This window comes from Cololabis saira, unplaced genomic scaffold (assembly GCF_033807715.1).
Source record: "Cololabis saira isolate AMF1-May2022 unplaced genomic scaffold, fColSai1.1 scf038, whole genome shotgun sequence".
Lineage (NCBI taxonomy): Eukaryota > Metazoa > Chordata > Actinopteri > Beloniformes > Belonidae > Cololabis > Cololabis saira.
Window position 1 is genome coordinate 1 of NW_026906202.1, and position 26,255 is coordinate 26,255.

Sequence of the window (26,255 nt, forward strand, 5' to 3'; positions counted from 1 at the left end):
TGGACAGGGGCGGAGCCACCATTGTAAAGTTATGAGGGAGTAATATAATAACATAATAGAACATTAAATGCAATAGGCTACAATTTGAGTTGGGGGGGAGGGGGGGGGGTTAATTGTGCCAAGTGATTATTTGAATAAATTGAAAAAAAGAAAAAAAGGGAAGGCGCTTTTGTTTTGTATTGTTGGAAATGTGTTATGTCTGACTTTGTTATTGAGCTTATAGCCTAGTTTAAAACTGCATGATCTTAACAAGCTCAGTTAGCTGGTTTTTGTGTGTGAGCATGCTCATAGAGGTATGCTGATGCATGTGTGCATTCAGATGCAGCATAAATGTTTTTGTTCTGTTTAAAAAAAAAAGGGAGAGAAAAGAAAAAAAAAAGGGTCCTTTTTTTAATTTATTTTATAGTATAAAAGTGCCCTCTTATTTGTAATTTTTTCTTTCACCTATTAGTTAGGCAGCAATCTGAGTCTGCGGTAGATAGCTCAGCTATCCTGCCTCTCGTCTTTATGTGGTTGTGTGTGAGTCTTTATGTGTCTATGTGTGTATCTGTGTGTTTTGTTTGTCTGTCTGTCTGTCCAATGTGTTGCTCTTGCTCCTCACCCAATATCACTGACTACTTCCCTGTTGATCTACTTCTGGAATTTGTTGTCCATGTCTGGCGTTGATTGTGACCACTCAGCTTCATCTGATGATGAGGTAGATGGGGAAACGTCCACAAGTGTTGATTGTGATAGTTTGGAACTGGAAACTTTCATTTACACGGATTATAAACAGCAAAGTATGGTGAATGAAATTGATCCTGATAATAACTTTTTTGCGAATATAAGTAATGATTGTAAGTACTATACGGATATGAAATTTAATAGAATGATTAATACTGAAAACAAAATTTCATTTATCCATTTTAACAGCAGAAGTCTGTATACAAATTATAGTTCCATTAAAGAATACTTAGAGCATTTTGATTCACCATTTAATGTAATTGCCATGTCTGAGACCTGGTTAAATACTGAAAAAGGTACAGAATTCAATATGTGTGGTTACGAAATGTTTTACACAAACAGACAACACAAAAAAGGAGGGGGTGTCACACTCTATATTAACAAAAACTTTGACTGTAAAATCATAGAAAACATGTCACTGGCTGTGGATGAGGTATTTGAATGTGTAACAGTTGAAATTCAATTGAAAAGAAGAAAGAATATTATTATAAGCTGTATCTATAGGGCCCCGGGTTCAAATATTGATCTATTCAAAGAGTGGATGGAGAAAATGTTTTCTGTAATTAACCAAAAGGATTTGTTCATATGTGGGGATTTTAATATTGACCTTTTAAATGCTAAGAAGCATAAACCAACAGAGGAATTTGTTGATGTAATGTTTAGCATGTGTTTGTTCCCAAAAATCACCAGACCAAGCAGAATAACGTCACACAGTGCTACCTTAATAGATAACATCTTCACTAACATTTTGGATAACAATACTGTGAGTGGACTATTACTTAACGATACTAGTGATCACCTTCCAGTTTTTGTAGTGTATGATATCAAGTATAGATGGGTAAAGAACCTAGACAGATGCAAATATATAAGAGTTAAAACAGAAGAATCAATCAATGCATTGAAAACTGACCTAATTACTCAAAACTGGGAATTAATATATCAAGAAAATGACTGTGATAAAGCGTATGACTTATTTCTTGAAACTTTAAAAAAATTGTATGACAGAAATTGTCCGATTAAAAAATATGTCAAGAAACAAAAGTATGTAAATCCATGGTTAACAAAAGGACTAATAAATGCTTGCAAAAAGAAAAATCTTCTATATAGAAAATTCATCAAAGTTAGAACTAAAGATGCTGAAGCCAAATATAAAATATATAAAAATAAATTAATTAATATCATTAGGAATTGTAAAAAGGATTACTATACTACATTACTTGAAAATAATAAAAGCAATATCAAGGGTTTATGGAAGGTGCTCAATACAATTATTAGAAACGGATCAAAGGAGGAGAACTATCCAGATTATTTTGTAGATAAAGACAAGACTATTAGGAACATGGACGATGTGGTGGATGGTTTTAATAAATTCTTTGTTGGGATTGGACCGGAGTTGGCACAAAAGATTATCGAAAGGGTTCCGAAGGAAAATGAAAAACTAGACTACCTAATAGATCGAAATCCAGGTTCAATGTTCCTTAATCCTGTTGATGAAAATGAAATTATGGAAATCATTAGGAGCTGTAGCAATAAAACATCAACAGATCTTCATGGGATTGACATGGCAATAGTGAAAAAGGTCATAGATGGAATTTTAAAACCTTTCACGCACATCTGTAATCTGTCCTTCCAGTCAGGAAAATTCCCAAATTCAATGAAAACTGCGAAAGTAATACCATTGTTTAAATCTGGGGACAGCCATCTATTTACAAACTACAGACCAGTCTCCCTATTGCCGCAATTCTCCAAGTTACTGGAGAAGCTATTTGCTGCCAGATTAAATAGCTTTGTAGAGAAGCATAATTTGTTATCGGATAGTCAGTATGGGTTCAGAAAAAACAGATCTACTTCACATGCACTTATTGATTTAATAGAAGAAATAACCACACATTTAGACAAAGGGAGGTTCACCATTGGAGTTTTTATTGATTTGAAAAAAGCTTTTGACACCATAGATCATGATATTTTGTTAAAAAAGATGGAGAGATATGGCACTAGGGGGACTGTTTTGAACTGGCTGAGAAGCTATCTAGGTAACAGGAAACAGTCTGTCCAAATCGGCAATCATATTTCCTCAGAAAGAAATATCACTTGTGGTGTGCCTCAAGGGTCAATATTGGGGCCTTTACTCTTTATTTTGTACATAAATGACATCTGTAAAGTTTCAAAAGTTATGAAATTTGTACTTTTCGCCGATGATACCAACATGATTTGTTCTGGTGAGGGCTTGCAGCAGCTTTTACAAGAAATCACGCAGGAAATGAATAAATTGAAAGACTGGTTTGATTATAACAAATTGTCACTTAATCTAGAAAAAACAAAACTAATTTTATTTGGCAGACGTAAAGTTGACATTCCAGTGCAAATAATAATAGATAATATAAGTATCGAAAGAGTGAATCATATCACATTTCTTGGCGTGATAATTGATAAAAAAATCTGCTGGAAAACTCACATTGGCTATGTATGTTCCAAGATTGCAAAGAGTGTGGGTGTTATGAGGCGATCTAGGTTCATACTTAACCAACAGTCTCTACTTATTTTATATTATTCTTTTGTTTTGCCATATTTGAGTTACTGTGTGGAAGTCTGGGGTAATGCATATAAAACCAACCTGTTGCCTCTATATATATTACAAAAAAGAGCCATACGAACAGTTTTCAATGTCAGGTTCAATGATCACACTAATTTACTTTTTCTTAAGGCCTCTGCGTTAAAATTTTTTGATTTGGTCAAATTGAAAACTGCATTAATCATGTACAAAGCTAAAAACTATCTTCTGCCAAGTTTAATTCAAAAATTATTTTATGACAGGGAAGGTGGTAAAAGGTATGACTTAAGAGGAAAACTTAAATTACAACAACAAAGTGTAAGATCAACTCTTAAGAGTATGTGTGTTTCTGTTGGAGGGGTTATTCTGTGGAACAGCCTTGAAGATGAAATTAAACTTAGTCAAAGTGTCAGTCAATTTAAAAGCAAGTACAGAAAAGCAGTCTTTGAATTGTATAAAAGGGAAGAAGAGAGAAACTGATGTAAAGAAATGAAATGATTGAGGGGAAGAGGGTTTAAGGGAGTAACTTTGTGTTATGGTTGTCTTTGTTATATGTGTGTTGGCGGGGGATGGAAATGAATAAGCTTTGCTTCTGCCATCCCCTTTTCAAACAGTGTTTGTTTTTGTTTTGTTATAGTGTCTGTTGTTGGTATTGTTGTTTGTTCTGTTCAATGGTGTCCTGTAACTTTCTGTTCTTGTTTTGTAGTACAAGAGTTGTGGTTTTGTTGGTTTGAAATAAATAAAATGATATTGTGGAACTGCAACGAAATTCATTTCTGCATAAGACCCAATGCGAGAAAGAGATGGTCGACCTTCCTGTGCCGAGCACCAAGAAGAGGATTAGAGGGGTTTTACAAGTCCAAATAATATTATTGCAGTAATACATGTTTGCCCCCAGTTTCGAACAGGGGACCTTTCGCGTGTTAGGCAAACTTGATAACCACTACACTACAGAAACTTGCATGCTTTGAAAATGGCGGGCGTAACGAAAAAAAAATCCTATCTTCAAATCATTCATGTTAGAAATAAATGTGTGATTTCATATAAGTTGTCCTGGTGCGGTAAAATTAAAAATCATCCATCGGTATTACCATGCTGGGTAGAAAATACAAAATGTACCACAAGGGAAGCCAACTGATTACTTTTGAAAGACAGTACTGGATATGCTTAATAACTGCAAATTAGGCTGTCGTCTTGCACATTCAAACATTACTCGTTGTTGGCAGGATTCGAACCTGCGCGGGGAATCCCCAATGGATTTCTAGTCCATCGCCTTAACCACTCGGCCACAACAACCTGTCAGCTGTGTGTGTGTGTGTGTGTGTGTGTGTGTGTGTGTGTGTGTGTGTGTGTGTGTGTGTGTGTGTGTGTGTGTGTGTGTGTGTGAATCTTCAGAAATAGACAATTTAGAGTCTTTATTTTAAAATGGTTGGTTTTACTTTATTTTAAAATGGTTGGTTTTACTTTATTAGGTTGAGACATATTTTCATCCTCATTTTGATTAAATGCATTTTCATCAACAGTCAGTGCAGTATGTTCATAGATCAATACATCCACTTTCTTGTTTCCAAAAAGCTCTGGATAGATTTCAGTTAATCTCTCACATCTCATGTATGAGAGGATCTCTTAAGTAGCAGAGGATGGTTTCGATCCATCGACCTCTGGGTTATGGGCCCAGCACGCTTCCGCTGCGCCACTCTGCTGTATAACCAGGATGTGACTCCGCCACACAGTGGGGGGGAGGGGGGTAGGGGACTTAAAAGCGGGTCCCCTGGTTCGGACGGTGAGCCGGGTCTCTGGGTGGCTCCAGGTGAGCCGGGTTGTTGAGGTTGTTGAGGTTGTTGAGTTGTTGTTGGGGTCTGGTGGTGGAAGCTCCTGAGGTGTGGTGGTGGAGCTAGTGGGGTCTGGTGGTGATGCTGCTGGGGTCTGGTGGAAGCTCCTGAGGTCTGGTGGTGGAAGCTCCTGGGGTCTGGTGGTGGAAGCTCCTGGGGTCTGGTGGTGATGCTGCTGGGGTATGGTGGCGGAGCTAGTGGGGTCTGGTGTTGGAAGCTCCTGGGGTCTGGTGGTGGAGCTAGTGGGGTCTGGTGTTAATGCTGCTGGGGTTTGGTGGTGGAGCTAGTGACTTACATGTTTTGAAAAAGGCGGGCATGACGAAAAGATCCTGTAAAAAATCTCGGTAATATGTTTCTTTTTTTCCTGTAAAGTTGGACATTTGAAAGATTAGGTAAATGAGGAATGACTGGCTTTTAATCAGTTGTGGAACTGCAACGAAATTCATTTCTGCATAAGACCCAATGCGAGAAAGAGATGGTCGACCTTCCTGTGCCGAGCACCAAGAAGAGGATTAGAGGGGTTTTCCAAGTCCAAATAATATTATTGCAGTAATACATGTTTCCGCCCAGTTTCGAACACGGGACCTTTCGCGTGTTAGGCGAACGTGATAACCACTACACTACGGAAACTTGCATGCTTTGAAAATGGCGGGCGTAACGAAAAAAAAATCCTATCTTCAAATCATTCATGTTAGAAATAAATGTGTGATTTCATATAAGTTGTCCTGGTGCGGTAAAATTAAAAATCATCCATCGGTATTACCATGCTGGGTAGAAAATACAAAATGTACCACAAGGGAAGCCAACTGATTACTTTTGAAAGACAGTACTGGATATGATTAATAACTGCAAATTAGGCAGTCGTCTTGCACATTCAAACATTACTCATTGTTGGCAGGATTCGAACCTGCGCGGGGAATCCCCAATGGATTTCTAGTCCATCGCCTTAACCACTCGGCCACAACAACCTGTCAGCTGTGTGTATGTGTGTGTGTGTGTGTGTGTGTGTGTGTGTGTGTGTGTGTGTGAATCTTCAGAAATAGACAATTTAGAGTCTTTATTTTAAAATGGTTGGTTTTACTTCATTTTAAAATGGTTGGTTTTACTTTATTAGGTTGAGACATATTTTCATCCTCATTTTGATTAAATGCATTTTCATCAACAGTCAGTGCAGTATGTTCATAGATCATACCTCCACTTTCTTGTTTCCAAAAAGCTCTGGATAGATTTCAGTTAATCTCTCACATCTCATGTATGAGAGGATCTCTTAATTAGCAGAGGATGGTTTCGATCCATCGACCTCTGGGTTATGGGCCCAGCACGCTTCCGCTGCGCCACTCTGCTGTATAACCAGGATGTGACTCCGCCACACAGTGGGGGGGAGAGGGGGAGGGGACTTAAAAGCGGGTCCCCTGGTTCGGACGGTGAGCCGGGTCTCTGGGTGGCTCCAGGTGAGCCGGGTTGTTGAGGTTGTTGAGTTGTTGTCAGGGTCTGGTGGTGGAAGCTCCTGAGGTGTGGTGGTGATGCTGCTGGGGTCTGGTGGTGCAGCTAGTGGGGTCTGGTGGTGGAAGCTCCTGGGGTCTGGTGATGGAAGCTCCTGGGGTCAGGTGATGGAAGCTCCTTGGGTCTGGTGATGGAAATTCCTGGGGTCTGGTGGTGGAAGCTCCTGGGGTCTGGTGGTGATGCTGCTGGGGTCTGGTGGTGATGCTGCTGGGGTCTGGTGGTGGAGCTAGTGGTGTCTGGTGGTGGAAGCTCCTGAGGTGTGGTGGTGATGCTGCTGTCGTCTGGTGGTGGAGCTAGTGGTGTCTGGTGGTGGAAGCTCCTGGGGTCAAAGTCCAGAGTGCTAACCATTACACCATGGAACCCTGTTCAGCTTTTATTGTGTTTTTATTGTGGTCCTGAAACCAGAACATGAGTAAAAAACAATATGCGCTTGAGCATCTGACAGAGTGCTGTCCATGGTGCTAGGAGCGTCTGGGTGTTTATGGTACCAGGGCCCTGGTCCTCCAGGCCCAAGGGCTGGCTCTTTCACTCCAGTGGCCGGTCGGTGGGGGGCTTAAAAGCGGGTCCCCGGGTTCGGACGGTGAGCCGGGTCTTTGGGTGGCTCCAGGTGAGCCGGGTTTTTGATGTTGTTGAGTTGTTGTTAGGGTTTGGTGGTGGAAGCTCCTGAGGTGTGGTGGTGATGCTGCTGGGGTCTGGTGGTGCAGCTAGAGGGGTCTGGTGGTGGAAGCTCCTGGGGTCTGGTGATGGAAGCTCCTGGGGTGTGGTGGTGGAAGCTCCTGGGTTCTGGTGGTGATGCTGCTGGGGTCTGGTGCTGATGCTGCTGGGGTCTGGTGGTGGAAGCTCCTGGGGTCTGGTGGTGGAAGCTCCTGAGGTCTGGTGGTGGAAGCTCCTGGGGTCTGGTGGTGGAAGCTCCTGGGGTCTGGTGGTGGAAGCTCCTGGGGTCTGGTGGTGGAAGCTCCTGGGGTCTGGTTCTGATGCTGCTGGGGTCCGGTGGTGGAGCTAGTGGGGTCTGGTGTTGGAAGCTCCTGGGGTCTGGTGGTGGAGCTAGTAGGGTCTGGTGGTGGATGGGGTCTGGTGGTGATGCTGCTGGGGTCTGGTGGTGGAGCTAGTGGGGTCTTGTGGTGGATGGGGTCTGGTGGTAATGCTGCTGGGGTCTGGTGGAAGCTCCTGGGGTCTGGTGGTGGAAGCTCCTGAGGTCTGGTGGTGGAAGCTCCTGGGGTCTGGTGGTGGAAGCTCCTGGGGTCTGGTGGTGATGCTGCTGGGGTATGGTGGTGGAGCTAGTGGGGTCTGGTGTTGGAAGCTCCTGGGGTCTGGTGGTGGAGCTAGTGGGGTCTGGTGTTAATGCTGCTGGGGTTTGGTGGTGGAGCTAGTGACTTACATGTTTTGAAAAAGGCGGGCATGACGAAAAGATCCTGTAAAAAATCTCTGTAATATGTTTCTTTTTTTCCTGTAAAGTTGGACATTTGAAAGATTAGGTAAATGAGGAATGACTGGCTTTTAATCAGTTGTGGAACTGCAACGAAATTCATTTCTGCATAAGACCCAATGCGAGAAAGAGATGGTCGACCTTCCTGTGCCGAGCACCAAGAAGAGGATTAGAGGGGTTTTCCAAGTCCAAATAATATTATTGCAGTAATACATGTTTCCGCCCAGTTTCGAACAGGGGACCTATCGCGTGTTAGGCGAACGTGATAACCACTACACTACGAAAACTTGCATGCTTTGAAAATGGCGGGCGTAACGAAAAAAAAATCCTATCTTCAAATCATTCATGTTAGAAATAAATGTGTGATTTCATATAAGTTGTCCTGGTGCGGTAAAATTAAAAATCATCCATCGGTATTACCATGCTGGGTAGAAAATACAAAATGTACCACAAGGGAAGCCAACTGCTTACTTTTGAAAGACAGTACTGGATATGATTAATAACTGCAAATTAGGCAGTCGTCTTGCACATTCAAACATTACTCGTTGTTGGCAGGATTCGAACCTGCGCGGGGAATCCCCAATGGATTTCTAGTCCATCGCCTTAACCACTCGGCCACAACAACCTGTCAGCTGTGTGTATGTGTGTGTGTGTGTGTGTGTGAATCTTCAGAAATAGACAATTTAGAGTCTTTATTTTAAAATGGTTGGTTTTACTTTATTTTAAAATGGTTGGTTTTACTTTATTAGGTTGAGACATATTTTCATCCTCATTTTGATTAAATGCATTTTCATCAACAGCATTTTCATCAACAGTCAGCATCAACAGCCAGTATGTTCATAGTTCATACATCCACTTTCTTGTTTCCAAAAAGCTCTGGATAGATTTCAGTTAATCTCTCACATCTCATGTATGAGAGGATCTCTTAAGTAGCAGAGGATGGTTTCGATCCATCGACCTCTGGGTTATGGGCCCAGCACGCTTCCGCTGCGCCACTCTGCTGTATAACCAGGATGTGACTCCGCCACACAGTGGGGGGGAGGGGGGTAGGGGACTTAAAAGCGGGTCCCCTGGTTCGGACGGTGAGCCGGGTCTCTGGGTGGCTCCAGGTGAGCCGGGTTGTTGAGGTTGTTGAGTTGTTGATGGGGTCTGGTGGTGGAAGCTCCTGAGGTGTGGTGGTGATGCTGCTGGGGTCTGGTGGTGCAGCTAGTGGGGTCTGGTGGTGGAAGCTCCTGGGGTCTGGTGATGGAAGCTCCTGGGGTCAGGTGATGGAAGCTCCTTGGGTCTGGTGATGGAAATTCCTGGGGTCTGGTGGTGGAAGCTCCTGGGGTCTGGTGGTGATGCTGCTGGGGTCTGGTGGTGATGCTGCTGGGGTCTGGTGGTGGAGCTAGTGGTGTCTGGTGGTGGAAGCTCCTGAGGTGTGGTGGTGATGCTGCTGTCGTCTGGTGGTGGAGCTAGTGGTGTCTGGTGGTGGAAGCTCCTGGGGTCAAAGTCCAGAGTGCTAACCATTACACCATGGAACCCTGTTCAGCTTTTATTGTGTTTTTATTGTGGTCCTGAAACCAGAACATGAGTAAAAAACAATATGCGCTTGAGCATCTGACAGAGTGCTGTCCATGGTGCTAGGAGCGTCTGGGTGTTTATGGTACCAGGGCCCTGGTCCTCGAGGCCCAAGGGCTGGCTCTTTCACTCCAGTGGCCGGTCGGTGGGGGGCTTAAAAGCGGGTCCCCGGGTTCGGACGGTGAGCCGGGTCTTTGGGTGGCTCCAGGTGAGCCGGGTTTTTGAGGTTGTTGAGTTGTTGTTAGGGTTTGGTGGTGGAAGCTCCTGAGGTGTGCTGGTGATGCTGCTGGGGTCTGGTGGTGCAGCTAGAGGGGTCTGGTGGTGGAAGCTCCTGGGGTCTGGTGATGGAAGCTCCTGGGGTGTGGTGGTGGAAGCTCCTGGGTTCTGGTGGTGATGCTGCTGGGGTCTGGTGCTGATGCTGCTGGGGTCTGGTGGTGGAAGCTCCTGGGGTCTGGTGGTGGAAGCTCCTGAGGTCTGGTGGTGGAAGCTCCTGGGGTCTGGTGGTGGAAGCTCCTGGGGTCTGGTGGTGGAAGCTCCTGGGGTCTGGTGGTGGAAGCTCCTGGGGTCTGGTGCTGATGCTGCTGGGGTCTGGTGGTGGAGCTAGTGGGGTCTGGTGTTGGAAGCTCCTGGGGTCTGGTGGTGGAGCTAGTAGGGTCTGGTGGTGGATGGGGTCTGGTGGTGATGCTGCTGGGGTCTGGTGGTGGAGCTAGTGGGGTCTTGTGGTGGATGGGGTCTGGTGGTAATGCTGCTGGGGTCTGGTGGTGGAGCTAGTAGGTTCTGGTGGTGGATGGGGTCTGGTGGTAATGCTGCTGGGGTCTGGTGGTGGAGCTAGTGGGGTCTGGTGGTGATTCTGCTGGGGTCTGGTGGAAGCTCCTGGGGTCTGGTGGTGGAAGCTCCTGAGGTCTGGTGGTGGAAGCTCCTGGGGTCTGGTGGTGGAAGCTCCTGGGGTCTGGTGGTGATGCTGCTGGGGTATGGTGGTGGAGCTAGTGGGGTGTGGTGTTGGAAGCTCCTGGGGTCTGGTGGTGGAGCTAGTGGGGTCTGGTGTTAATGCTGCTGGGGTTTGGTGGTGGAGCTAGTGACTTACATGTTTTGAAAAAGGCGGGCATGACGAAAAGATCCTGTAAAAAATCTCTGTAATATGTTTCTTTTTTTCCTGTAAAGTTGGACATTTGAAAGATTAGGTAAATGGGGAATGACTGGCTTTTAATCAGTTGTGGAACTGCAACGAAATTCATTTCTGCTTAAGACCCAATGCGAGAAAGAGATGGTCGAACTTCCTGTGCCGAGCACCAAGAAGAGGATTAGAGGGGTTTTCCAAGTCCAAATAATATTGTTGCAGTAATACATGTTTCCGCCCAGTTTCGAACAGGGGACCTTTCGCGTGTTAGGCGAACGTGATAACCACTACACTACGGAAACTTGCATGCTTTGAAAATGGCGGGCGTAACGAAAAAAAAATCCTATCTTCAAATCATTCATGTTAGAAATAAATGTGTGATTTCATATAAGTTGTCCTGGTGCGGTAAAATTAAAAATCATCCATGGGTATTACCATGCTGGGTAGAAAATACAAAATGTACCACAAGGGAAGCCAACTGATTACTTTTGAAAGACAGTACTGGATATGATTAATAACTGCAAATTAGGCAGTCGTCTTGTTTCAGGTACAAAATGACTGTTTCTCGCTGAGAAAATGCCAAAAAGCGGATTTCTGTCATAACATTGATTTACCTTCTGATTTTTCAAGGCAAGCTATTGAAAACGTCAGAAAATTGGAGAAAGGAGTCTATGTAGTTGATTTGAGAGACTCATTTCATTATTGGACTCACCAAACCACTTACAGTGTTTCAGGTACAAAATGACCGTTTCTCGCTGAGAAAATGCCAAAAAGCGGATTTCTGTAATAACATTGTTTTACCTTCTGATTTTTTAAGGCAAGCTATTGAAAACGTTAGAAAATTGGAAAAACTAGTCTATGTAGTTGATTTGAGAGACTCATTTCATTATTGGACTCACCAAACCACTTACAGTGTTTCAAGTACAAAATGACTGTTTCTCGCTGAGAAAATGCCAAAAAGCGGATTTCTGTCATAACATTGATTTACCTTCTGATTTTTCAAGGCAAGCTATTGAAAACGTTAGAAAATTGGAGAAAGGTGTCTATGTAGTTGATTTGAGAGACTCATTTCATTATTGGACTCACCAAACCACTTACAGTGTTTCAGGTACAAAATGACTGTTTCTCGCTGAGAAAATGCCAAAAAGCGGATTTCTGTCATAACATTGATATACCTTCTGATTTTTTAAGGCAAGCTATTGAAAACGTTAGAAAATTGGAGAAAGGTGTCTATGTAGTTGATTTGAGCGACTCATTTCATTATTGGACTCACCAAACCACTTACAGTGTTTCAGGTACAAAATGACTGTTTCTCGCCTAGAAAATGCCAAAAAGCGGATTTCTGTAATAACATTGTTTTACCTTCTGAATTTTTAAGGCAACCTATTGAAAACGTCAGAAAATTGGAGAAAGGAGTCTATGTAGTTGATTTGAGGGACTCATTTCATTATTGGACTCACCAAACCACTTACAGTGTTTCAGGTACAAAATGACTGTTTCTCGCTGAGAAACTGCCAAAAAGCGGATTTCTGTCATAACATTGATTTACCTTCTGATTTTTTAAGGCAAGCTATTGAAAACGTTAGAAAATTGGAGAAAGGTGTCTATGTAGTTGATTTGAGCGACTCATTTCATTATTGGACTCACCAAACCACTTACAGTGTTTCAGGTACAAAATGACCGTTTCTCGCTGAGAAAATGCCAAAAAGCGGATTTCTGTAATCACATTGTTTTACCTTCTGATTTTTTAAGGCAAGCTATTGAAAACGTTAGAAAATTGGAAAAACTAGTCTATGTAGTTGATTTGAGCGACTCATTTCATTATTGGACTCACCAAACCACTTACAGTGTTTCAGGTACAAAATGACTGTTTCTCGCTGAGAAAATGCCAAAAAGCGGATTTCTGTCATAACATTGATTTACCTTCTGATTTTTCAAGGCAAGCTATTGAAAACGTCAGAAAATTGGAGAAAGGAGTCGAAGTAGTTGATTTGAGAGACTCATTTCATTATTGGACTCACCAAACCACTTACAGTGTTTCAGGTACAAAATGACTGTTTCTCGCCTAGAAAATGCCAAAAAGCGGATTTCTGTAATAACATTGTTTTACCTTCTGAATTTTTAAGGCAACCTATTGAAAACGTCAGAAAATTGGAGAAAGGAGTCTATGTAGTTGATTTGAGGGACTCATTTCATTATTGGACTCACCAAACCACTTACAGTGTTTCAGGTACAAAATGACTGTTTCTCGCTGAGAAACTGCCAAAAAGCGGATTTCTGTCATAACATTGATTTACCTTCTGATTTTTCAAGGCAAGCTATTGAAAACGTTAGAAAATTGGAGAAAGGTGTCTATGTAGTTGATTTGAGAGACTCATTTCATTATTGGACTCACCAAACCACTTACAGTGTTTCAGGTACAAAATGACTGTTTCTCGCTGAGAAAATGCCAAAAAGCGGATTTCTGTCATAACATTGATTTACCTTCTGATTTTTCAAGGCAAGCTATTGAAAACGTCAGAAAATTGGAGAAAGGAGTCTAAGTAGTTGATTTGAGAGACTCATTTCATTATTGGACTCACCAAACCACTTACAGTGTTTCAGGTACAAAATGACTGTTTCTCGCCTAGAAAATGCCAAAAAGCGGATTTCTGTAATAACATTGTTTTACATTCTGAATTTTTAAGGCAAGCTATTGAAAACGTTAGAAAATTGGAGAAAGGTGTCTATGTAGTTGATTTGAGCGACTCATTTCATTATTGGACTCACCAAACCACTTACAGTGTTTCAGGTACAAAATGACTGTTTCTCGCTGAGAAAATGCCAAAAAGCGGATTTCTGTCATAACATTGATTTACCTTCTGATTTTTTAAGGCAAGCTATTGAAAACGTTAGAAAATTGGAGAAAGGTGTCTATGTAGTTGATTTGAGCGACTCATTTCATTATTGGACTCACCAAACCACTTACAGTGTTTCAGGTACAAAATGACTGTTTCTCGCCTAGAAAATGCCAAAAAGCGGATTTCTGTAATAACATTGTTTTACCTTCTGAATTTTTAAGGCAACCTATTGAAAACGTCAGAAAATTGGAGAAAGGAGTCTATGTAGTTGATTTGAGGGACTCATTTCATTATTGGACTCACCAAACCACTTACAGTGTTTCAGGTACAAAATGACTGTTTCTCGCTGAGAAACTGCCAAAAAGCGGATTTCTGTAATAACATTGATTTACCTTCTGATTTTTTAAGGCAAGCTATTGAAAACGTTAGAAAATTGGAGAAAGGTGTCTATGTAGTTGATTTGAGCGACTCATTTCATTATTGGACTCACCAAACCACTTACAGTGTTTCAGGTACAAAATGACTGTTTCTCGCTGAGAAAATGCCAAAAAGCGGATTTCTGTCATAACATTGATTTACCTTCTGATTTTTCAAGGCAAGCTATTGAAAACGTCAGAAAATTGGAGAAAGGAGTCTATGTAGTTGATTTGAGAGACTCATTTCATTATTGGACTCACCAAACCACTTACAGTGTTTCAGGTACAAAATGACCGTTTCTCGCTGAGAAAATGCCAAAAAGCGGATTTCTGTAATAACATTGTTTTACCTTCTGATTTTTTAAGGCAAGCTATTGAAAACGTTAGAAAATTGGAAAAACTAGTCTATGTAGTTGATTTGAGAGACTCATTTCATTATTGGACTCACCAAACCACTTACAGTGTTTCAGGTACAAAATGACTGTTTCTCGCTGAGAAAATGCCAAAAAGCGGATTTCTGTCATAACATTGATTTACCTTCTGATTTTTCAAGGCAAGCTATTGAAAACGTTAGAAAATTGGAGAAAGGTGTCTATGTAGTTGATTTGAGAGACTCATTTCATTATTGGACTCACCAAACCACTTACAGTGTTTCAGGTACAAAATGACTGTTTCTCGCTGAGAAAATGCCAAAAAGCGGATTTCTGTCATAACATTGATTTACCTTCTGATTTTTCAAGGCAAGCTATTGAAAACGTCAGAAAATTGGAGAAAGGAGTCTAAGTAGTTGATTTGAGAGACTCATTTCATTATTGGACTCACCAAACCACTTACAGTGTTTCAGGTACAAAATGACCGTTTCTCGCTGAGAAAATGCCAAAAAGCGGATTTCTGTCATAACATTGATTTACCTTCTGATTTTTCAAGGCAAGCTATTGAAAACGTCAGAAAATTGGAGAAAGGAGTCTAAGTAGTTGATTTGAGAGACTCATTTCATTATTGGACTCACCAAACCACTTACAGTGTTTCAGGTACAAAATGACTGTTTCTCGCCTAGAAAATGCCAAAAAGCGGATTTCTGTAATAACATTGTTTTACATTCTGAATTTTTAAGGCAAGCTATTGAAAACGTTAGAAAATTGGAGAAAGGTGTCTATGTAGTTGATTTGAGCGACTCATTTCATTATTGGACTCACCAAACCACTTACAGTGTTTCAGGTACAAAATGACTGTTTCTCGCTGAGAAAATGCCAAAAAGCGGATTTCTGTCATAACATTGATTTACCTTCTGATTTTTCAAGGCAAGCTATTGAAAACGTCAGAAAATTGGAGAAAGGAGTCTATGTAGTTGATTTGAGAGACTCATTTCATTATTGGACTCACCAAACCACTTACAGTGTTTCAGGTACAAAATGACTGTTTCTCGCTGAGAAAATGCCAAAAAGCGGATTTCTGTCATAACATTGATTTACCTTCTGAATTTTCAAGGCAAGCTATTGAAAACGTCAGAAAATTGGAGAAAGGAGTCTATGTAGTTGATTTGAGAGACTCATTTCATTATTGGACTCACCAAACCACTTACAGTGTTTCAGGTACAAAATGACCGTTTCTCGCTGAGAAAATGCCAAAAAGCGGATTTCTGTAATAACATTGTTTTACCTTCTGATTTTTTAAGGCAAGCTATTGAAAACGTTAGAAAATTGGAAAAACTAGTCTATGTAGTTGACTTGAGAGACTCATTTCATTATTGGACTCACCAAACCACTTACAGTGTTTCAGGTACAAAATGACTGTTTCTCGCTGAGAAACTGCCAAAAAGCGGATTTCTGTCATAACATTGATTTACCTTCTGATTTTTTAAGGCAAGCTATTGAAAACGTTAGAAAATTGGAGAAAGGTGTCTATGTAGTTGATTTGAGTGACTCATTTCATTATTGGACTCACCAAACCACTTACAGTGTTTCAGGTACAAAATGACTGTTTCTCGCCTAGAAAATGCCAAAAAGCGGATTTCTGTAATAACATTGTTTTACCTTCTGAATTTTTAAGGCAACCTATTGAAAACGTCAGAAAATTGGAGAAAGGAGTCTATGTAGTTGATTTGAGGGACTCATTTCATTATTGGACTCACCAAACCACTTACAGTGTTTCAGGTACAAAATGACTGTTTCTCGCTGAGAAACTGCCAAAAAGCGGATTTCTGTCATAACATTGATTTACCTTCTGATTTTTTAAGGCAAGCTATTGAAAACGTTAGAAAATTGGAGAAAGGTGTCTATGTAGTTGATTTGAGCGACTCATTTCATTATTGGACTCACCAAACCACTTACAGTGTTTCAGGTACAAAATGACTGTTTCTCGCTGAGAAAATGCCAAAAAGCGGATTTCTGTCATAACATTGATTTACCTTCTGATTTTTCAAGGCAAGCTATTGAAAACGTCAGAAAATTGGAGAAAGGAGTCTATGTAGTTGATTTGAGAGACTCATTTCATTATTGGACTCACCAAACCACTTACAGTGTTTCAGGTACAAAATGACCGTTTCTCGCTGAGAAAATGCCAAAAAGCGGATTTCTGTAATAACATTGTTTTACCTTCTGATTTTTTAAGGCAAGCTATTGAAAACGTTAGAAAATTGGAAAAACTAGTCTATGTAGTTGATTTGAGAGACTCATTTCATTATTGGACTCACCAAACCACTTACAGTGTTTCAGGTACAAAATGACTGTTTCTCGCTGAGAAAATGCCAAAAAGCGGATTTCTGTCATAACATTGATTTACCTTCTGATTTTTCAAGGCAAGCTATTGAAAACGTTAGAAAATTGGAGAAAGGTGTCTATGTAGTTGATTTGAGAGACTCATTTCATTATTGGACTCACCAAACCACTTACAGTGTTTCAGGTACAAAATGACTGTTTCTCGCTGAGAAAATGCCAAAAAGCGGATTTCTGTCATAACATTGATTTACCTTCTGATTTTTCAAGGCAAGCTATTGAAAACGTCAGAAAATTGGAGAAAGGAGTCTAAGTAGTTGATTTGAGAGACTCATTTCATTATTGGACTCACCAAACCACTTACAGTGTATCAGGTACAAAATGACTGTTTCTCGCCTAGAAAATGCCAAAAAGCGGATTTCTGTAATAACATTGTTTTACCTTCTGATTTTTTTAAGGCAAGCTATTGAAAACGTTAGAAAATTGGAAAAACTAGTCTATGTAGTTGATTTGAGAGACTCATTTCATTATTGGACTCACCAAACCACTTACAGTGTTTCAGGTACAAAATGACTGTTTCTCGCCTAGAAAATGCCAAAAAGCGGATTTCTGTAATAACATTGTTTTTCCTTCTGAATTTTTAAGGCAACCTATTGAAAACGTCAGAAAATTGGAGAAAGGAGTCTATGTAGTTGATTTGAGGGACTCATTTCATTATTGGACTCACCAAACCACTTACAGTGTTTCAGGTACAAAATGACTGTTTCTCGCTGAGAAACTGCCAAAAAGCGGATTTCTGTCATAACATTGATTTACCTTCTGATTTTTTAAGGCAAGCTATTGAAAACGTTAGAAAATTGGAGAAAGGTGTCTATGTAGTTGATTTGAGCGACTCATTTCATTATTGGACTCACCAAACCACTTACAGTGTTTCAGGTACAAAATGACTGTTTCTCGCTGAGAAAATGCCAAAAAGCGGATTTCTGTCATAACATTGATTTACCTTCTGATTTTTCAAGGCAAGCTATTGAAAACGTCAGAAAATTGGAGAAAGGAGTCTATGTAGTTGATTTGAGAGACTCATTTCATTATTGGACTCACCAAACCACTTACAGTGTTTCAGGTACAAAATGACTGTTTCTCGCTGAGAAAATGCCAAAAAGCGGATTTTTGTCATAACATTGATTTACCTTCTGATTTTTCAAGGCAAGCTATTGAAAACGTTAGAAAATTGGAGAAAGGTGTCTATGTAGTTGATTTGAGAGACTCATTTCATTATTGGACTCACCAAACCACTTACAGTGTTTCAGGTACAAAATGACTGTTTCTCGCTGAGAAAATGCCAAAAAGCGGATTTCTGTCATAACATTGATATACCTTCTGATTTTTTAAGGCAAGCTATTGAAAACGTTAGAAAATTGGAGAAAGGTGTCTATGTAGTTGATTTGAGCGACTCATTTCATTATTGGACTCACCAAACCACTTACAGTGTTTCAGGTACAAAATGACTGTTTCTCGCCTAGAAAATGCCAAAAAGCGGATTTCTGTAATAACATTGTTTTACCTTCTGAATTTTTAAGGCAACCTATTGAAAACGTCAGAAAATTGGAGAAAGGAGTCTATGTAGTTGATTTGAGGGACTCATTTCATTATTGGACTCACCAAACCACTTACAGTTTTTCAGGTACAAAATGACTGTTTCTCGCTGAGAAACTGCCAAAAAGCGGATTTCTGTCATAACATTGATTTACCTTCTGATTTTTTAAGGCAAGCTATTGAAAACGTTAGAAAATTGGAGAAAGGTGTCTATGTAGTTGATTTGAGCGACTCATTTCATTATTGGACTCACCAAACCACTTACAGTGTTTCAGGTACAAAATGACCGTTTCTCGCTGAGAAAATGCCAAAAAGCGGATTTCTGTAATCACATTGTTTTACCTTCTGATTTTTTAAGGCAAGCTATTGAAAACGTTAGAAAATTGGAAAAACTAGTCTATGTAGTTGATTTGAGCGACTCATTTCATTATTGGACTCACCAAACCACTTACAGTGTTTCAGGTACAAAATGACTGTTTCTCGCTGAGAAAATGCCAAAAAGCGGATTTCTGTCATAACATTGATTTACCTTCTGATTTTTCAAGGCAAGCTATTGAAAACGTCAGAAAATTGGAGAAAGGAGTCGAAGTAGTTGATTTGAGAGACTCATTTCATTATTGGACTCACCAAACCACTTACAGTGTTTCAGGTACAAAATGACTGTTTCTCGCCTAGAAAATGCCAAAAAGCGGATTTCTGTAATAACATTGTTTTACCTTCTGAATTTTTAAGGCAACCTATTGAAAACGTCAGAAAATTGGAGAAAGGAGTCTATGTAGTTGATTTGAGGGACTCATTTCATTATTGGACTCACCAAACCACTTACAGTGTTTCAGGTACAAAATGACTGTTTCTCGCTGAGAAACTGCCAAAAAGCGGATTTCTGTCATAACATTGATTTACCTTCTGATTTTTTAAGGCAAGCTATTGAAAACGTTAGAAAATTGGAGAAAGGTGTCTATGTAGTTGATTTGAGCGACTCATTTCATTATTGGACTCACCAAACCACTTACAGTGTTTCAGGTACAAAATGACTGTTTCTCGCTGAGAAAATGCCAAAAAGCGGATTTCTGTCATAACATTGATTTACCTTCTGATTTTTCAAGGCAAGCTATTGAAAACGTCAGAAAATTGGAGAAAGGAGTCTATGTAGTTGATTTGAGAGACTCATTTCATTATTGGACTCACCAAACCACTTACAGTGTTTCAGGTACAAAATGACCGTTTCTCGCTGAGAAAATGCCAAAAAGCGGATTTCTGTAATAACATTGTTTTACCTTCTGATTTTTTAAGGCAAGCTATTGAAAACGTTAGAAAATTGGAAAAACTAGTCTATGTAGTTGATTTGAGAGACTCATTTCATTATTGGACTCACCAAACCACTTACAGTGTTTCAGGTACAAAATGACTGTTTCTCGCTGAGAAAATGCCAAAAAGCGGATTTCTGTCATAACATTGATTTACCTTCTGATTTTTCAAGGCAAGCTATTGAAAACGTTAGAAAATTGGAGAAAGGTGTCTATGTAGTTGATTTGAGAGACTCATTTCATTATTGGACTCACCAAACCACTTACAGTGTTTCAGGTACAAAATGACTGTTTCTCGCTGAGAAAATGCCAAAAAGCGGATTTCTGTCATAACATTGATTTACCTTCTGATTTTTCAAGGCAAGCTATTGAAAACGTCAGAAAATTGGAGAAAGGAGTCTAAGTAGTTGATTTGAGAGACTCATTTCATTATTGGACTCACCAAACCACTTACAGTGTTTCAGGTACAAAATGACTGTTTCTCGCCTAGAAAATGCCAAAAAGCGGATTTCTGTAATAACATTGTTTTACATTCTGAATTTTTAAGGCAAGCTATTGAAAACGTTAGAAAATTGGAGAAAGGTGTCTATGTAGTTGATTTGAGCGACTCATTTCATTATTGGACTCACCAAACCACTTACAGTGTTTCAGGTACAAAATGACTGTTTCTCGCTGAGAAAATGCCAAAAAGCGGATTTCTGTCATAACATTGATTTACCTTCTGATTTTTTAAGGCAAGCTATTGAAAACGTTAGAAAATTGGAGAAAGGTGTCTATGTAGTTGATTTGAGCGACTCATTTCATTATTGGACTCACCAAACCACTTACAGTGTTTCAGGTACAAAATGACTGTTTCTCGCCTAGAAAATGCCAAAAAGCGGATTTCTGTAATAACATTGTTTTACCTTCTGAATTTTTAAGGCAACCTATTGAAAACGTCAGAAAATTGGAGAAAGGAGTCTATGTAGTTGATTTGAGGGACTCATTTCATTATTGGACTCACCAAACCACTTACAGTGTTTCAGGTACAAAATGACTGTTTCTCGCTGAGAAACTGCCAAAAAGCGGATTTCTGTCATAACATTGATTTACCTTCTGATTTTTTAAGGCAAGCTATTGAAAACGTTAGAAAATTGGAGAAAGGTGTCTATGTAGTTGATTTGAGCGACTCATTTCATTATTGGACTCACCAAACCACTTACAGTGTTTCAGGTACAAAATGACCGTTTCTCGCTGAGAAAATGCCAAAAAGCGGATTTCTGTAATAACATTGTTTTACCTTCTGATTTTTTTAAGGCAAGCTATTGAAAACGTTAGAAAATTGGAAAAACTAGTCTATGTAGTTGATTTGAGAGACTCATTTCATTATTGGACTCACCAAACCACTTACAGTGTTTCAGGTACAAAATGACTGTTTCTCGCTGAGAAAATGCCAAAAAGCGGATTTCTGTCATAAAATTGATTTACCTTCTGATTTTTTAAGGCAAGCTATTGAAAACGTTAGAAAATTGGAAAAACTAGTCTATGTAGTTGACTTGAGAGACTCATTTCATTATTGGACTCACCAAACCACTTACAGTGTTTCAGGTACAAAATGACTGTTTCTCGCTGAGAAACTGCCAAAAAGCGGATTTCTGTCATAACATTGATTTACCTTCTGATTTTTTAAGGCAAGCTATTGAAAACGTTAGAAAATTGGAGAAAGGTGTCTATGTAGTTGATTTGAGCGACTCATTTCATTATTGGACTCACCAAACCACTTACAGTGTTTCAGGTACAAAATGACTGTTTCTCGCTGAGAAACTGCCAAAAAGCGGATTTCTGTTATAACATTGATTTACCTTCTGATTTTTTAAGGCAAGCTATTGAAAACGTTAGAAAATTGGAGAAAGGTGTCTATGTAGTTGATTTGAGCGACTCATTTCATTATTGGACTCACCAAACCACTTACAGTGTTTCAGGTACAAAATGACTGTTTCTCGCTGAGAAAATGCCAAAAAGCGGATTTCTGTCATAAAATTGATTTACCTTCTGATTTTTTAAGGCAAGCTATTGAAAACGTTAGAAAATTGGAAAAACTAGTCTATGTAGTTGACTTGAGAGACTCATTTCATTATTGGACTCACCAAACCACTTACAGTGTTTCAGGTACAAAATGACTGTTTCTCGCTGAGAAACTGCCAAAAAGCGGATTTCTGTCATAACATTGTTTTTCCTTCTGAATTTTTAAGGCAACCTATTGAAAACGTCAGAAAATTGGAGAAAGGAGTCTATGTAGTTGATTTGAGGGACTCATTTCATTATTGGACTCACCAAACCACTTACAGTGTTTCAGGTACAAAATGACTGTTTCTCGCTGAGAAACTGCCAAAAAGCGGATTTCTGTCATAACATTGATTTACCTTCTGATTTTTTAAGGCAAGCTATTGAAAACGTTAGAAAATTGGAGAAAGGTGTCTATGTAGTTGATTTGAGCGACTCATTTCATTATTGGACTCACCAAACCACTTACAGTGTTTCAGGTACAAAATGACTGTTTCTCGCTGAGAAACTGCCAAAAAGCGGATTTCTGTCATAACATTGATTTACCTTCTGATTTTTTAAGGCAAGCTATTGAAAACGTTAGAAAATTGGAGAAAGGTGTCTATGTAGTTGATTTGAGCGACTCATTTCATTATTGGACTCACCAAACCACTTACAGTGTTTCAGGTACAAAATGACTGTTTCTCGCTGAGAAAATGCCAAAAAGCGGATTTCTGTCATAACATTGATTTACCTTCTGATTTTTCAAGGCAAGCTATTGAAAACGTCAGAAAATTGGAGAAAGGAGTCTATGTAGTTGATTTGAGAGACTCATTTCATTATTGGACTCACCAAACCACTTACAGTGTTTCAGGTACAAAATGACCGTTTCTCGCTGAGAAAATGCCAAAAAGCGGATTTCTGTAATAACATTGTTTTACCTTCTGATTTTTTAAGGCAAGCTATTGAAAACGTTAGAAAATTGGAAAAACTAGTCTATGTAGTTGACTTGAGAGACTCATTTCATTATTGGACTCACCAAACCACTTACAGTGTTTCAGGTACAAAATGACTGTTTCTCGCTGAGAAACTGCCAAAAAGCGGATTTCTGTCATAACATTGATTTACCTTCTGATTTTTTAAGGCAAGCTATTGAAAACGTTAGAAAATTGGAGAAAGGTGTCTATGTAGTTGATTTGAGCGACTCATTTCATTATTGGACTCACCAAACCACTTACAGTGTTTCAGGTACAAAATGACTGTTTCTCGCTGAGAAAATGCCAAAAAGCGGATTTCTGTCATAACATTGATTTACCTTCTGATTTTTCAAGGCAAGCTATTGAAAACGTCAGAAAATTGGAGAAAGGAGTCTATGTAGTTCATTTGAGAGACTCATTTCATTATTGGACTCACCAAACCACTTACAGTGTTTCAGGTACAAAATGACCGTTTCTCGCTGAGAAAATGCCAAAAAGCGGATTTCTGTAATAACATTGTTTTACCTTCTGATTTTTTAAGGCAAGCTATTGAAAACGTCAGAAAATTGGAGAAAGGAGTCTATGTAGTTGATTTGAGAGACTCATTTCATTATTGGACTCACCAAACCACTTACAGTGTTTCAGGTACAAAATGACTGTTTCTCGCTGAGAAAATGCCAAAAAGCGGATTTTTGTCATAACATTGATTTACCTTCTGATTTTTCAAGGCAAGCTATTGAAAACGTTAGAAAATTGGAGAAAGGTGTCTATGTAGTTGATTTGAGCGACTCATTTCATTATTGGACTCACCAAACCACTTACAGTGTTTCAGGTACAAAATGACTGTTTCTCGCCTAGAAAATGCCAAAAAGCGGATTTCTGTAATAACATTGTTTTACCTTCTGAATTTTTAAGGCAACCTATTGAAAACGTCAGAAAATTGGAGAAAGGAGTCTATGTAGTTGATTTGAGGGACTCATTTCATTATTGGACTCACCAAACCACTTACAGTGTTTCAGGTACAAAATGACTGTTTCTCGCTGAGAAACTGCCAAAAAGCGGATTTCTGTCATAACATTGATTTACCTTCTGATTTTTTAAGGCAAGCTATTGAAAACGTTAGAAAATTGGAGAAAGGTGTCTATGTAGTTGATTTGAGCGACTCATTTCATTATTGGACTCACCAAACCACTTACAGTGTTTCAGGTACAAAATGACCGTTTCTCGCTGAGAAAATGCCAAAAAGCGGATTTCTGTCATAACATTGATTTACCTTCTGATTTTTCAAGGCAAGCTATTGAAAACGTCAGAAAATTGGAGAAAGGAGTCTAAGTAGTTGATTTGAGAGACTCATTTCATTATTGGACTCACCAAACCACTTACAGTGTATCAGGTACAAAATGACTGTTTCTCGCCTAGAAAATGCCAAAAAGCGGATTTCTGTAATAACATTGTTTTACCTTCTGATTTTTTTAAGGCAAGCTATTGAAAACGTTAGAAAATTGGAAAAACTAGTCTATGTAGTTGATTTGAGAGACTCATTTCATTATTGGACTCACCAAACCACTTACAGTGTTTCAGGTACAAAATGACTGTTTCTCGCCTAGAAAATGCCAAAAAGCGGATTTCTGTAATAACATTGTTTTTCCTTCTGAATTTTTAAGGCAACCTATTGAAAACGTCAGAAAATTGGAGAAAGGAGTCTATGTAGTTGATTTGAGGGACTCATTTCATTATTGGACTCACCAAACCACTTACAGTGTTTCAGGTACAAAATGACTGTTTCTCGCTGAGAAACTGCCAAAAAGCGGATTTCTGTCATAACATTGATTTACCTTCTGATTTTTTAAGGCAAGCTATTGAAAACGTTAGAAAATTGGAGAAAGGTGTCTATGTAGTTGATTTGAGCGACTCATTTCATTATTGGACTCACCAAACCACTTACAGTGTTTCAGGTACAAAATGACTGTTTCTCGCTGAGAAAATGCCAAAAAGCGGATTTCTGTCATAACATTGATTTACCTTCTGATTTTTCAAGGCAAGCTATTGAAAACGTCAGAAAATTGGAGAAAGGAGTCTATGTAGTTGATTTGAGAGACTCATTTCATTATTGGACTCACCAAACCACTTACAGTGTTTCAGGTACAAAATGACTGTTTCTCGCTGAGAAAATGCCAAAAAGCGGATTTTTGTCATAACATTGATTTACCTTCTGATTTTTCAAGGCAAGCTATTGAAAACGTTAGAAAATTGGAGAAAGGTGTCTATGTAGTTGATTTGAGAGACTCATTTCATTATTGGACTCACCAAACCACTTACAGTGTTTCAGGTACAAAATGACTGTTTCTCGCTGAGAAAATGCCAAAAAGCGGATTTCTGTCATAACATTGATATACCTTCTGATTTTTTAAGGCAAGCTATTGAAAACGTTAGAAAATTGGAGAAAGGTGTCTATGTAGTTGATTTGAGCGACTCATTTCATTATTGGACTCACCAAACCACTTACAGTGTTTCAGGTACAAAATGACTGTTTCTCGCCTAGAAAATGCCAAAAAGCGGATTTCTGTAATAACATTGTTTTACCTTCTGAATTTTTAAGGCAACCTATTGAAAACGTCAGAAAATTGGAGAAAGGAGTCTATGTAGTTGATTTGAGGGACTCATTTCATTATTGGACTCACCAAACCACTTACAGTGTTTCAGGTACAAAATGACTGTTTCTCGCTGAGAAACTGCCAAAAAGCGGATTTCTGTCATAACATTGATTTACCTTCTGATTTTTTAAGGCAAGCTATTGAAAACGTTAGAAAATTGGAGAAAGGTGTCTATGTAGTTGATTTGAGCGACTCATTTCATTATTGGACTCACCAAACCACTTACAGTGTTTCAGGTACAAAATGACCGTTTCTCGCTGAGAAAATGCCAAAAAGCGGATTTCTGTAATCACATTGTTTTACCTTCTGATTTTTTAAGGCAAGCTATTGAAAACGTTAGAAAATTGGAAAAACTAGTCTATGTAGTTGATTTGAGCGACTCATTTCATTATTGGACTCACCAAACCACTTACAGTGTTTCAGGTACAAAATGACTGTTTCTCGCTGAGAAAATGCCAAAAAGCGGATTTCTGTCATAACATTGATTTACCTTCTGATTTTTCAAGGCAAGCTATTGAAAACGTCAGAAAATTGGAGAAAGGAGTCGAAGTAGTTGATTTGAGAGACTCATTTCATTATTGGACTCACCAAACCACTTACAGTGTTTCAGGTACAAAATGACTGTTTCTCGCCTAGAAAATGCCAAAAAGCGGATTTCTGTAATAACATTGTTTTACCTTCTGAATTTTTAAGGCAACCTATTGAAAACGTCAGAAAATTGGAGAAAGGAGTCTATGTAGTTGATTTGAGGGACTCATTTCATTATTGGACTCACCAAACCACTTACAGTGTTTCAGGTACAAAATGACTGTTTCTCGCTGAGAAACTGCCAAAAAGCGGATTTCTGTCATAACATTGATTTACCTTCTGATTTTTTAAGGCAAGCTATTGAAAACGTTAGAAAATTGGAGAAAGGTGTCTATGTAGTTGATTTGAGCGACTCATTTCATTATTGGACTCACCAAACCACTTACAGTGTTTCAGGTACAAAATGACTGTTTCTCGCTGAGAAAATGC

At 39.4% G+C, this 26,255-nt stretch overlaps 8 non-coding genes across 8 annotated transcripts; all 8 read right to left on the reverse strand.

Moving 5' to 3' along the window:
• Window positions 1-4,488: 4,488 nt before the first annotated feature.
• trnas-aga (transfer RNA serine (anticodon AGA)) lies at window positions 4,489-4,570 on the reverse strand. The gene has a single exon. It is a non-coding gene; the product is annotated as a tRNA-Ser (tRNA).
• A 335-nt stretch (window positions 4,571-4,905) lies between these two features.
• trnam-cau (transfer RNA methionine (anticodon CAU)) lies at window positions 4,906-4,977 on the reverse strand. Its single transcript has one exon. It is a non-coding gene; the product is annotated as a tRNA-Met (tRNA).
• Window positions 4,978-5,663: 686 nt separating this feature from the next.
• On the reverse strand, window positions 5,664-5,736 carry trnav-aac (transfer RNA valine (anticodon AAC)). Its single transcript has one exon. It is a non-coding gene; the product is annotated as a tRNA-Val (tRNA).
• A 256-nt stretch (window positions 5,737-5,992) lies between these two features.
• On the reverse strand, window positions 5,993-6,074 carry trnas-aga (transfer RNA serine (anticodon AGA)). The gene has a single exon. It is a non-coding gene; the product is annotated as a tRNA-Ser (tRNA).
• A 304-nt stretch (window positions 6,075-6,378) lies between these two features.
• Window positions 6,379-6,450, reverse strand: trnam-cau (transfer RNA methionine (anticodon CAU)). The gene has a single exon. It is a non-coding gene; the product is annotated as a tRNA-Met (tRNA).
• A 2,128-nt stretch (window positions 6,451-8,578) lies between these two features.
• Window positions 8,579-8,660, reverse strand: trnas-aga (transfer RNA serine (anticodon AGA)). The gene has a single exon. It is a non-coding gene; the product is annotated as a tRNA-Ser (tRNA).
• Window positions 8,661-8,965: 305 nt separating this feature from the next.
• Window positions 8,966-9,037, reverse strand: trnam-cau (transfer RNA methionine (anticodon CAU)). Its single transcript has one exon. It is a non-coding gene; the product is annotated as a tRNA-Met (tRNA).
• A 1,904-nt stretch (window positions 9,038-10,941) lies between these two features.
• Window positions 10,942-11,014, reverse strand: trnav-aac (transfer RNA valine (anticodon AAC)). The gene has a single exon. It is a non-coding gene; the product is annotated as a tRNA-Val (tRNA).
• Window positions 11,015-26,255: the final 15,241 nt, after the last annotated feature.